The sequence below is a fragment of the Gossypium hirsutum genome, chromosome A10, assembly GCF_007990345.1.
Source record: "Gossypium hirsutum isolate 1008001.06 chromosome A10, Gossypium_hirsutum_v2.1, whole genome shotgun sequence".
Lineage (NCBI taxonomy): Eukaryota > Viridiplantae > Streptophyta > Magnoliopsida > Malvales > Malvaceae > Gossypium > Gossypium hirsutum.
In genome coordinates this window covers 112,780,739-112,795,051 of record NC_053433.1, presented here as the reverse complement: position 1 = coordinate 112,795,051, position 14,313 = coordinate 112,780,739, and the positions used below count along the sequence as shown (strand labels likewise).

General features: G+C 31.9%; 1 long non-coding RNA gene across 1 annotated transcript; it reads right to left on the bottom strand.

Annotated features, from left to right (window-relative positions):
* Positions 1-1,090, bottom strand: LOC107897787 (uncharacterized). Its single transcript, XR_001684277.2, has 2 exons — positions 677-1,090; positions 1-342 (listed from the first exon to the last, which is right to left on the bottom strand). It is a non-coding gene; the product is annotated as an uncharacterized lncRNA (long non-coding RNA).
* Between the last annotated feature and the right edge of the window lie 13,223 nt (positions 1,091-14,313).

Sequence of the window (14,313 nt, the reverse complement as noted above, 5' to 3'; positions counted from 1 at the left end):
AAAATAGAAGATGGTAAAATTACATAAATACAAAATTTGAGGGAAAACAGTCACAATCGGTTTACAAAACAGTACTGTAGTAGCCAATTTTGGCCCAAGCAAATAAACAAATAAACAAAACCCAAATTCCAAAATAAAAGTCCCAAATAAGCAACTCCATTTTACAAAATCTAAAGCCCACTACTAAACTAGCCCAAATAATAGCCCAACAACTTAAAGTTTTCAGCAGCAACCCTAGCCTCCTTCACCCTCAACCGCCGCACGTTTCCTCTGCCACGTGCACCACCGCCGATCGGGGCACCAACCACCAGCCTTCCGCGCTCGCATCACCTGTAAAAACAACTCCAACACGCAAAACACAAAGAAACAGAGAAGAAGAAAACAAAAAGTCAGAAAACAAAGAGCAAAAAAAACACAAAAAAGAAATGACAAAATAGAAAGATAATGAGTCGGTTTTCGGCTATAAAAACCCATTCTCAATCCCTTGTAAACGGTTACGAACTTTGGCAATCAAAATCAAAAAGCAAAAAAAACACAAAAAAAGGTTGATTTCCGATCGATTCTCTTGATTTTCATTTCATTACTAATTTCTTTTTTAAGTTCTTTTTATCTTTACTTACAACTCTAATAAATAAAGTAAGCACAAAAATAAATAAAGAAGGGAAGAAGGTCTTACCGAAATCACGTCGACTTCATCGCTAGAGGGTTCTCCTTCGTCATTGGAATCAAGCCGAATAAGAAGGGAAAAACCCTTCCTTTCAAGACTTCTAGGTTGAGAAGGCATAGCCTTCGGGGATGCCTCAAAGTAGGCCGGCTCACACCATCCCAACCACCGCCTGTGGTGGCACTGTGTAAACGGCGGCGAAGAGAGGGGTTTTAAAAACCCTAGCCGCAAGAAAGGAGAGAAAGCAAGAAGAGCCCTCTGCTTTTTTTTTTAAAAATATTAGGGCTAAAATGAAACAAATAAAAAAAATTTTGGGCCTTTTATCAGGTTATAAAACGACAGCGTTTTGAGGAGGTGACATTCGGGCTGAAATGACACCGTTTCGGTGTGCCCACGCGTGACCCGACCCGCTCCAAGGGGTTCACGCGTTTCCTTTAAATGGGTAAATACCCACATTGGTCCCTCCGATTTTGAACTGCATTGTAACGTGGCCCTGACTTGTGTTTTATCTCTTTTAAATTCTGCCCTATTGTTTTATTTCATTCCTGATTTGGTCCCTGACCTGGCAAGTGAAGCACTGCACATAAGCGATTGGGAAAATTTCCCAATCAGCCCCTTAAGGTTTCGGCGCATTTTAAATAGATCTATTATCCTTCTTTTTCTTTCTGAATTCTCTCTTTAATTTTGTCTAGATTTTAATTTAGTCCTTTTAGTACTTGCATTTATTTTATCCGAATCTGAGCATTTTTTAATCATTTTTTTACCTTAAAATTATTATTATTTATCCTAAATTTCCAATATCATACTGTTTTAAAACTGTTCTACTCATATTTCTTTTATCATTTTATGCACTATATACTTTAAATTATTTTATCCACTACTCATCTTAAACCTATTATATGTATTATTCATCCTATATTGTTTTATCATGCATTTTAATTTTTTTTGGTATATATTTAGTTCCAAATTTTTATATATGTTATCGTTTCTTTATATGCCTTTTTTAATATGTTGTATTATTTATTTTAAATTTCTTTTTACATAATATTCATTTTAAACTTATTTTTATTATTATTTTAAATTATCTTACACATCCTTATTTTAAATCTCTTTTACATAGGTCATTTTGAATTATTATATATATTGATCATCTTACATTGCATTTTATTTATTTATCTTTAAAATCCTTTTATATTTTATCCTTGAATTACTTATTATTTTAAGTTTATATAATATTTATTCTTAAATTCTCTTTTGCATGGATCATTTATTTTTAATTTTTCATATGTTTTTATCTTAAACTCCTTATACATTATTTCTTTATATATATATATATACACTACAAGAAAACAGACTTTTAGCGGCGTTTTTTCAAAAACGCTGCTATAGATCGAGAATTAGCGGCGTTTTTAAAGAAGTGTCGCTATAGGTCAACCTATAGCGGCGTTTTTATAAAAACGCCACTAAAAGATTAGGCGGAGCTTCAGTGGCAATAGCGGCGCTTTATCAAAAACGCCGCTATATGTTTGAGTATTAGCGGCGTTTTTTAGAAAGCGCCGCTATAGGTCAGCCTATAGCGGCGTTTGTATAGAAACGCCGCTAAAAAATTAAACCGAAAGCGGCGCTTGCGCAAAAACACAGCTATAGATTGAGTATTAGCGGTGCTTTTTAGAAAACGCCGCAATAGATATGAGTTTTAGCAGCGCTTTTTGAAAAAACGCCGCTAAAGATCTAAACTATTTTAAGGTTTATATATTATGGGTTTAAGGGTTGGTTTAGGGTTGATTGTTTATGTTTTATGATTTAGGGTTTTAAAGGTTGTAGTTAAGGGTTTAAGGTTTAGATTAATTAGTATTTTTAACTTATATATTAAATAATATATTATATATATAGTTGTAAAAGAGATAATATTAAATTTAATATATTAAAAATATAACAAATTATTTATTGAAAAATAAATAAAAAAGTAGCAAATTGATATGGATAGGTAACTATCTATTTTAGATAGGACCAAATTATAACAAATTAAATAAGGTCTTATTTTGATTTTGATTTTGATTTTATTTTGATCATATCTGAAACTGACTTTATAAACAATATAAATTAACTACACCATGTTTTAAACCCTAATCCACTAAACCCTTAAATTACTAAACCCTAAACCCTTAAACCTTAAGTCTCAAACCATAAACCCTTAAAACTCTAAACACTGCCCTAACCATAAATCCTAACACATTAACCCTAACTCCCAACCCTTAACCCCTAAACCCATAAACTATAGACCTTAAATTTAAAACCTTAAACTATAAACCCTAAATGAAGGACACGTAGAAAAAAATTGAAAATAAAAACATATAAAAATATATGTTAAAAATAAAAATTTTATATAGGATATATTATTTAAAATAATTTTAAAGCTTTTTGGATATATGACTGATTGTTTGTCAATTTATATATTAAATAAATTCTTATATAATCATAAAAGAGATGATATTAATTTTAAAATATTTAATTAATTATCATTATTATAGTTTAAGGTTTATGCATGGTTTAGGGTATATATGGTTTAGGGTTTATGGTTTATGGATTATGACAAGTTAATATTTTAATTAAGGTTTATGGATTATGCATGTGGGTCTAGGGATTATGGGTTTAGGGGTTTATGGTTAATTTATGGGTCAATATTATTTTAAGGTTTATGGATTATTGATTGTGGATTTAGGGATTATGGTTTATGGTTCAAGGGTTGAAGGTTTAGGGATTTAGGGGTTAAGATTTAAAGGTTGAGTGTCTAGGGGTCAAATGTTAGGAGTTAAGGGGTTGAGGGGATATAGTTTAGGGTTTAGTGTTTAAAGTCTAGGGATTAAGGGTTTAGGGTTTAAGGGTTTAGGGGTTAGGGGGATATTGTTTAAGGTTTAGTGTTTAAATTTTAGGGATTAAGGGTTAATGGTTTAGGGGTTAAGGGGATAGGGGTTAAGGGTTTAGGATAATTAGTGTTAAAAAATTTAATTAAAATTTAAAATACTATCATTTAAAATAATTAATTTTAAAGTTTTTTTGGGTATATGACTGATTTTTTTAATTTATATATATTAAATAATTTCAAATTTTAATGATTTCAAATTTTCAATAATTTTCAAGATTTTAAATTTTATGTAGTTCTTTTAAATATTAGATAAATTTTAAAAATTATTTATTTAAATGAAAAAAATTAAAAATACTATTATTTAAAATAAAATTAAAGTTTTTTGGCTATATAACTTATTTTTTTTAATTTATATTGTTTTTTATTTATATATTAAATAAATTAAATTTTTAAAGGCGTTAGCGGCGTTTTCCATAAACGCCGCAAAAGGTATGCAATAGCGGAGTTTTTGGAAAAACGCCGGAAAAGATCATCATGTTTTAAAACTAAACGGCGCCGTTTTATAGGATTTGTTAGTGGCGTTTGTGCAAAACGCCGCAATAGGTTCGGATTTAGCGGCGCTAGTTTATAAACGCCACTAAAGTTGATTTTGTTGATATTAAAACGTCGTTGTTTTATTCGTTTATTAGTGGCGTTTTGGTAAAACGCCGCAATAGCTTTCCCTTTTAGTGGCGCTACGGTGGAAACGCCGCAAATGTCACTTATTTTTTACCCAGACAATAACACTTAACATTTTCCCCGTTATCCCCTTCATTTCCCTTCTTTTCCTTAGTCCCAAATCCCTAAAGTTTTATCGTGTCTTCTTCCCCAATTCGACATCGAGAAAAATCTATCTTTTTCCCCAAATTGAAATCCCTAAAACTCACCCTTCCCACTGGCCATTGATTTCCCATCTATAGAAAATCGGATTAACAAAGGTAAGGATTTCAGAAGTCGGCTTTGGGGTTGAAGAAAATAGTTCAAGGTAAGAATTAGGGTATCCAGTTATTTTGTTATTGATTTAGCTAGTTTTTGCAATGAACAAGAGTTATTTTGGTGGTAAACCATTTACTAATGAACCTAGACCTTGGCGGGTCAGATTGATTTCAGATTAGGTAAATTCAGTTCGGTTTCATTTAGGCTTTAAAATATTCTGATTCATTAGCGTTTTCCAGCTGGGTCATCTCATATCTGTGTCATTTTAGGGTTCAGGATATTCAGTTTGGGTTATTTTGATTTTCAGTAGTTTTGGGTTGAATTGTTTTTGGTTTGGGTCATTTGATTAATATACTTAAAAGACTCTGGCTCTTAAATCTTTTTCGACGTAGAATCAACACTTCATCTTGTTCTGAGGTTGAGAGGTGGAATTATTGAGCCTTCTTTGATGGCTTTGGCTCACAAATACAACCAAGACAAGATGATTTGCCGCAAGTAAGCTACTTTTCTTTGTTTTATTTTGTGGGCATCTTTTAGTATTCTGCTAAGGCCTAAGGGGGACCTGACTTAGCCTCTACTGTTGATGTGAAATGGGATAGAGGTCATACGAGGTCCTAATAGTGATTGTAACCATTTTTCTACTTTGTCAGCTGAGCTATTTTTTCATGGCAGTTGATTTTCATGAATGGCATAATCCTCAGAATGCGATAGATTAATCTCAATTTACTATTTTGTAGTACCATAAATGGGACTACAAGTTGAACCCTCTTTTGAGCTAAAGAATGAAAATGAGGGCATTTTAGTTCCCAAAATTCAAATTTCCATTCTCAACTTTGTCAACTGGTCTAAACTTTACTTGGCAGTTGATTTTCTAGTGTGGTACATGATAATCAATGCTCTGTTTCGTGCTTATGTAGCTTGAGAAATCCCAAGATTGATTTCTTCTGAGTAATGAGAATTTTTAAGATCAAAGTGAAGGAGCTAATTAGTAGTCTGCCCATTGCATGTTATCTTAAAAGACGCATTTGCATATTATTTGATAACTTTACTTGGCAGTTGATTTGTCTCTTGTCTCACATCTGTGTCATTTTAGGGTTCAGGATATTCAGTTTGGGTTATTTTGATTTTCGGTAGTTTTGGGTTGAATTGTTTTTGGTTTGGGTCATTTTAGGATTAGGGTTTCAAGTTTTTGGTGTTAAGCACTGTCATTGTATTTCATAATACATAAACAATAATATAAATTTGGTTTTTATCCTTAATTTAAATAATTTATAGCTTTTTGCTTTGGAAAATTCGTTAATGGATAATGTTTTTAATTCTTATTTAATTCTTGTTTATCCTTAGATTATTTTTTTATTTCATGGCTGTTCATTGTTTGCAGGTGTAATTTAATTTGCTAGAATTGACTCTTCCATCCAATTTATAATTTCTAAGAGGTATGTATATTTAATTTGCTAAATCTTTATTTCTAGGAGATTATATTTGGTATGTGTTCCATGAGCTAAGTACAAGGTAATTACAATTTCAAATAGGTATGTATATTTAATTTGTTAAATCTGTTTTTAACTTATTTTTTAATGGATCATTAATGGATCATGTTTTTAACTTATTTCAAGTCTGTCCTTTGATTTTTTTTAATTTGCTTATGCTGTTTATCCTTAGAGACTTGTTATGCTGTCTTTAATTTTTTTAATTTGCTTATTCTGCTTATCCTTAGGATCCCTTAGCTACTGGTTCTAATGCGTATGTTCTTTTTTACAATAATACTGTAAAAGGGATCATTTCTGCTTAATTTGCAACCTTTTAATAATATTATACCTCTCGACATGTATGCTTGCCACGTGAATTTTTTCTACCATATTTTTGTAATTTGTGATTTAATAATTCTATATTTCTATCACGATTTTTAATAAATTTATTTATTGATATAATATGTCCAATCTAATATACAAATATTTCTATCACGATTTGCAATAAATTTATTTATTAATATAATATGTCCCATCTAATATACAAATATTTAATAAAATATTTAATATAGTTTTTAACTTAAATTTAAATTATTATTGAAATATTCTCGTCCGTTTTATCACAAATATTATTCTCTGTTTTATCACAAATATTATCGTCCGTTTTATCATTTAAGTTAAACTTTTTTTTCAAACTAAATCATAGCTTTTAAGCTAAATACGGATGTCCACACAGTACTTTAATATGTACTTAAGAAAAGATGACTTGTAAAACATAAATTAAATTAAGTGTGGACTATTTTAACTGCACATGTGATTTGTCAAATAAAAACGAACGACATGTATATTATTTAATTAAAATAATTTTTATAAATATTATTTAATTAAATATTATTTAATCCCGCTACTTACCTGTAGATACTTGATACTTGATATGTATTATCCATGTGATTTTCCACATCGTGAAATAAAAAACTTACATAATACATAAATATATTTGATATCATAATTTATATAACTTACAAAACGTACATAACTTATATAACTTAGATAAATATATAACTTATATAACTTACATAACTTATATAACATACATAACTTATATAACATATATAACTTACATAACTTATATAACATATATAACTTACATAACTTACATAATAGTTAAATATATTTTATATCATAATTTACATAACTTACAAAACTTACATAACTTATATAACTTAGATTAATATATAATTTACATAAATATATATCATATCATAACTTACATAACTTACATAATACTTAAATATATATCATATCATACATAACTAGTTTACGAAATTTACTTAACTTACATAATACATAAATCTATAGTTGAAAATCTCGCAACTTGCCTGAATTAGTTTATACCCATTAGAGACTTCATATTTAGTATAATGATATGATTTAAATCAATTGAGAACATTTAAGTAACTGTAATATGTTGTCAATTTTAGATTTCAAGAACTACAAAATGGATAGGAGTTGGATGAAATTGTCAAGGGTAAGCAATGCCTATCAAAATGGAGTACAAACTTTTCTAAATTTTGCATTTCAAAATGCAAGCCAAGAGAATATGATTCTTTGCCTGTGTAAGAAGTGTGGCAACATCTACTGGCATTTTCGTGAAGTTGTCTACGAACATCTAATTGTTGATGGCTTTATTCGGGGGTATAAAAAATGGATTTTCAATGGAGAGTGTACATCTAGTGGAACTTCTTCAACGATTAATCCGACTTATCCCGATACTGATTACCATCAGTATGTTAGACAAGATGACATGGAAGATATGTTGCGGGATGCATTTAATATGCGTAGTCATGGTGAGCAATCGTTTCCACCTGACTTTATTATATCTGAGGATTGTAATATTGGTGGAAATATTTTTTGCGAAACGGGAACAAGTGCACCTGATGAGGAGCCAAATGAAGATGCGGCTAAGTTCTACAATTTACTTAATGAAATGAATGAAGAACTTTACGAGGGATCAAAATATTCAAAATTGTCCTTCTGCATTTGTCTATTTCACTTAAAATGTTTGGGAGGGTGGACCGGAAACTCTTTTACAATGCTGCTAGAGTTTCTAAGAGAGATGTTTCTGTTTGCAAAAATTCCCCAGTCTTGTCAAGATATGAAGAGACTAATAAAATATTTGGGCCTTGGGTACGATAAAATTCATAGTTGCCCAAATGACTGCATGTTGTACTGGGGTGATCAGAAAAACCAACAATCTTGTCATGTTTGCTGTAAGTCTCCTTGGATGAATAGTAATACAGAAGATGTGAATACGGATGAAGGTGGGGCACAGTTAAGAAAGAAGCCAGTCAAGGTCTTGCGATATTTTCCCCTGATACCAAGACTTCAAAGGCTTTTCATGTCCTCAAAGACAGCCGAATCTATGAGGTGGCATAATGATCAACGAACCGATGATGGATTATTAAGACATCCTGCGGATTCTTTAGCTTGGAAATCATTTGACAGTAAATTTTTAAGCTTTGCAAGCGATCCTCGGAATGTGAAGCTTGGGCTAGCAGCTGATGGCTTTAATCTATTTAAAATCATGAGTACTTCGTACAGTACTTAGCCTGTAGTGCTTGTTCCTTACAATTTGCCTTCATGGATTTGCATGAAGCAATCTTCATTTATTTTATCAATGATTATCCCTGGAGAAAAAGGTCCCGGAAATGATATTGACATCTATTTGCAGCCACTTATTGAAGAGTTAAAACAATTATGGTCGGGTGTTGAGACATATGATGTATTGAGAAAGGAGAACTTTAATTTACGTGCAGCTTTATTATGGACAATTAATGATTTCCCGGCTTATGCTAATTTATCGGGTTGGAGTACTAAAGGATGCTATGCCTGTCCTTGTTGTGCTGCGCAAACTTGTTCGAAGTGGTTGTATAATGGGAAGAAGTTCTCTTACATAGGTCATCGTCGGTGGTTAGATGAAAATCATAAATTTAGATTTCAGAGGACTCTATTTGACGGTACTGAAGAGTACAGAGGAGCTCCTGAGCAGACCGTTGGATCTGAAATCTTATTTATGTTAAAAGATATCAACTTTAGTTACGGGAAGATGAATCAACCACCTATCACGCAAACAAGGAGAAGATCGAGGGATGAATCTGATGATGAATCTGACGAAGAGGATGATCCTAATGAGGCGGAGTTGTGGAAGAAACGGAGTATTTTTTTTAGTTGCCTTATTGGGAGCACAACATTTTACGCCACAATCTTGATGTCATGTATATTGAGAAGAATGTCTGCGAGAACATAATTGGGACAATTTTAAATGTCGATGGAAAATCAAAAGACAATATTCAAAGCCGACTTGATTTAGTTGACATGAGAATCCGGCGTGATCTTCATCCTCAAGTACTTCCGAATGGGAAATATCGGTTGCCGCCTTCTATTTTTTCAATGTCAAAGAAAGAGAAAGAAGTTTTCTGCATGGTGTTGAAGGATATAAAGGTCCCAGATGCGTATGCGTCAAATATATCTCGATGTGTGAGTTTCAAAGATTGAAGATTATATTTATTAAAATCACATGATTACCACATCTTGATGTAAGATTTACTCTCAATTGCTTTACGGTGCTGTATGTCGAAAAATGTAACGTCCTGTATAATTGAACTATCCAATATAATGAAAGCTATTTGTGGCAAAGTTTTGGATGTTGAAGAACTTGAGAAAGTACAGGATCGAGCGGCTTTGACTTTATGCAATTTGGAGAAGATCTTTCCACCTTCCTTCTTCACTATTATGGTGCACTTGGTAATCCATCTCCCTCACGAAGCAATACTTGGTGGACCGATTTTTTATCGATGGATGTATCCTATAGAAATGTGCTAATTTATTTCTCAAGTATTCATTCATTCACCTCTATACATTTAGTTACAGCTTTTGATAAATATTGTATATCGTGTTTAGGTTCCTAAGCAAATTGAAGTCATATTGTCGCCATAAGCGTTATCCAGAAGGATCAATTGCTGAAGGCTACTTGGCAGAGGAGTGCATGACTTTCTGTTCTAGATATTTAGAAGATGCTGAAACACGATTGAATAGACCAAGTAGAAATGTTGGGCTCAATGATAATGACTTGGCCGAAACTTATTTATTTCAAAGTTATGGAGAACCAATCGGCAAAGTTGAAATAGCAGAATTAGATGATATATCGTGGATACAAGCACATCGATATGTACTTTTTCACCACGATTCAATTGAACCGTTGTGCAAGTAAGTTATAAAATTTTCTTACATATTCGTCGTTTTGATTTGTTTATCTTCTAACCAATTAAACTTGTTTTTAACATAGTGAGTACAAACAAATTTTGAGATCTCGTGCACGCTCTCGAAGATTACAACATCGAGAGATTAATAAGTTATTCACAGAATCTTTTTATGAATGGTTAAGCCAAACGGTATGTAACTAAAGTTAATAAGTTACATATAATCGCAAAATTTAGTTAATCAAATAAGAATGCTTTTACATAATACATTTATAATTATTCAATTTACATTCGATTCAATAGGTTTGGAGTGGGAATGACGTCAATGACGAAATTAAATGGCTTTCCCAAGGTCCAAACAGAGTAATAAAAAGATATAGTGCCTTCCTCATCAATGGATACAGATATCATACAAAGTATCGCGAGAGAATAAGGAGAACTCAAAATTGTGGAGTTGTTGTTAATTCTTCAATTACAAGTTATGTTAGTGCTAGGGATAGTAATCCGGTTGAGGGTAATGTGGAGTATTACGGACTTTTTATCGACATTATTGAGTTGGATTACTATGGCAGATGGAAAGTTGTCTTATTTCGGTGTGATTGGGCTGATGTTAATACTGCTCGAGGAATTAAAAAAGATCAATTTGGTTTTACAATGGTGAATTTCTCTCGCTTGATTCACACTGGACAACAATTCATGGACGAGCCATATGTATTTTCCTCTCAAGTGAAACAAGTTTTTTATTCGAAAGATCCAACTGATGAGGGTTGGTATGTTGTACTCCGGAACTTCCCTAGAGACTTGTTTGACATGGGTAATGGAAGTAGAGATGACATCGTCGAAAGATCAGAAACATTACCTTTTCCAGAACAAAACTTAGATGAAAATATCCCTAGTACTAGTACACAACATCAATGGGTTCGACATGATGTGGATGAAGATATTTATGAATAATGATGTAGTAAGATTTTACGTTTTTTTAATTATATGTAATATTATAATTTTAATCTTGGTCATGCTATATAATTTGACTATTTTATATATACTATTATTGTTGTAATTTGTTACTAAAACTTTAACTATTTTATGTGTATTGCAGGAAAAATGCCTAGAAGAAGATTACGTGATTTAAGTATTGTCCGAAATACTTCAAATTCGGAAGAAGGAAATAGTGAACAACAGACAGTTGTTGGATCTTCGAATGTACCGGAGACACTTGACGAGCCTGAAGAATTTCAAAGTAATGTTAAGTTTATTTTACATGTGTTGACTTTTATTATTGATTTATTTGTAATTTTTAATATAATAATAGTATATCATTTTTCAGCTGAAAATGGTGGGACGCGCAAAGTTCGAGGACGTACGCTGCTTACTGATTTATACAACTTAGATCCTATCGAGCAAGTGAAAGTAAGTAGAAATACTTATGGCCAGCTTGTTGGATCTGAAGCTCGACTTTTAGCAGGCTATTTGGGCATTTTAGTATGAAATGCCAATATGTTACCCATCAACTACGAATCATGGCATCATATGCCTGATAGCAACAAAAATCAGGCTCTCGCTAATATTAAGGTAACAAAATGTGAATGTAATTTATAATACTTTGGTTTATGTTTCATTTATATTTACATTCTACACTTGTGTTTTTTTAGGAGAAGTTTGCTTTAGAGGTCTCCGATGATTATATCAAGAAGACATTGGGTAAAAAATGGAGAGACAATAAAAGTATTTTAAAAAAATAATATTTTAAGAAAGACATAAGCCTTGAGGAAAAATTGAGAAATGTCCCGCCGGGAATGCTGAGGTACCAATGGGAAGATGCGGTTAGATTCTGGAATTCAAAGAAAGGAGAGGCATTACGTATTTCCAAACTCTTATATATAGTGTTTACTATATACGTAATAATAATTTCATTATGTAGGACCGTGAGCGAGTTGGAATAACCAGCAGGCAAAAACAAAAATTCACGCACACGGCAGGGTCGAGAAGTTTTGCTTTTGTAGCTGAGGCCGAGGTATTATAATTTTATTAATTCTTTCAAATATTAATAACTTTCTAATATTAAATAATATTTTTACTACTATATTGTAGGAAGTCAAATCTGGACAAAAAGTTGGACGCCTTCAACTTTTTGAGATTACGCATAGGAAGAAAGATGGATCTCCTATGACATCCGAAGCTGGTGAAATTATGGTATATTTACTTAATAATATTTGATTTATTATAAATATTTATAATGTTTAATTATAATTGTTTAATTCAACTCATCATTAGTAGTTTTAAATAATGGTAAGTTATGTTGCATTCCTTTTTATTATATATTTCATTTCTAACTATTTAATTGATTTTTTAGGAGAAACTAAAGGAGAAGAAGGCAGAATATGAAGCGACTGCTTCGACTGATAGTTCTGTTAATATTGAGAATATTGATAACAGAATTATCACTGAAGTTTTGGGTCCTGAAAGGTACGGTCGGGTTCGATTTCAAGGATCTGGTGTTACCCCGACTCAATATTTTGGATCTGGCTCCCAGCAATACATGCCTTCCGGAAGTCAAGCTAAAGCTGAAGTTCAGAGGTTAAGAGATCAGATAGCTCAGATGCAAGCGAACACGGTTGAGCAAATTGCCGAGGTTCAATGAAAATATGAAGAACTCCAGCAACAACTTAGAGCGGAGGTAGCAGAGAGGGAGGCAGCGGCAGCAGCGAGGGAGGCAGCGGCAACAGCGATGGTAGCAGAGCAGAGCAAAAAGTACGATGACCTCCTGCTACAGCTTCAGCAGATGATGCAGATGTTTCAGCAGTCGCAAAAGCCGCCATCTTAGACATTAGTTTTCTCGTTGTAAGAATATTTTTAACTTTGTCACATTTAACATTATTGTAAGAATATTTTAAATCATACTTTATTAATTATATCATATATCTTTCGTTAAATTTGAAGTATTATTTAGAATTAATATTTTTAGTTATATTTTTATGCTAAATTTGCTGTTTTTGGCTGCATTTTATGCTATATTTGTTGTATTTGGTTGGATTTTAATGCAGGAAGGGCTAAATATTGGTGAAAAAAATGTATTGCGAATCTGCCAAAATTAGCGGCGTTTTTTTTAATAAACGCCACCAATTTTTGCGGCGTCGCCTATAGCGGCGTTTTCAAAAGCGTCGCAAAAAGTTTTAGTGGCGCTTAAAAGCGTCGTTAAAGGCTAAAAAAAGCGCCGCTAAAAATCTGTTTTGCTGTAGTGATATATATATTTATGTGTAGAAGTTTTTATATACCATATATTTTATTTGTTGTAAATTTCTTTCATGTGTCATTTATTTTAAACTTTTCATTAATTTTTTAAATTATTTTTATCATTTACTTTAAGTTGCTTTCATAAGTATTTATTTTATACCCTTTACATATGAGATTTGTATTTAAGATCATCTTATTATTTGATCTAAGTTGTTTTATTATGCTTCATTTCTATGTTTATTAAGCTTAATGTTAAATAATGTATGTTGTGAAATTATTGCTATTGCATGTACGTTAATTTGCTTACTCGTGTTCATATTATTGCCATGCGCTTGTGGAATATTTTATGCGTGAATCATTGTTCTATGTCGCACTATACTTCATTTCATATCATTGCCTCAAATTAAACCCCAATGTATTTTTGCTCTAAGCCTAGGAGCAATAAGAACCCTTTTATGAAATAGGTATATGTCCAAATATCGTTATTTCAATAAAAATGTATTTTTGCGTATCATCTTGAGCAAATATTCTTTTATTCTTTCCAATTCATTCATAATCATACCACACAAATAAAATATTCTTAGATTCTTTGTTCTTTGGATTTATTTCTTCATCCATAACAGGTCTCCAGATATCAATGATATGAGCAATATTGCCAATGACTCAGAGATTCCTTTCGAGCAAGATTTGTGTATGGAGGACACTGAGGATTTTGAAGATGACCGAAATTGTAACCTATCTCCTGATTTGTTAAGGATGGTAGAACAAGAGGAGAAACAAATCCTATCTCACAAAGAATAGGTGGAAATTGTCAGCTTAGGAGAAGGAAAGGATATGAAAATTGGA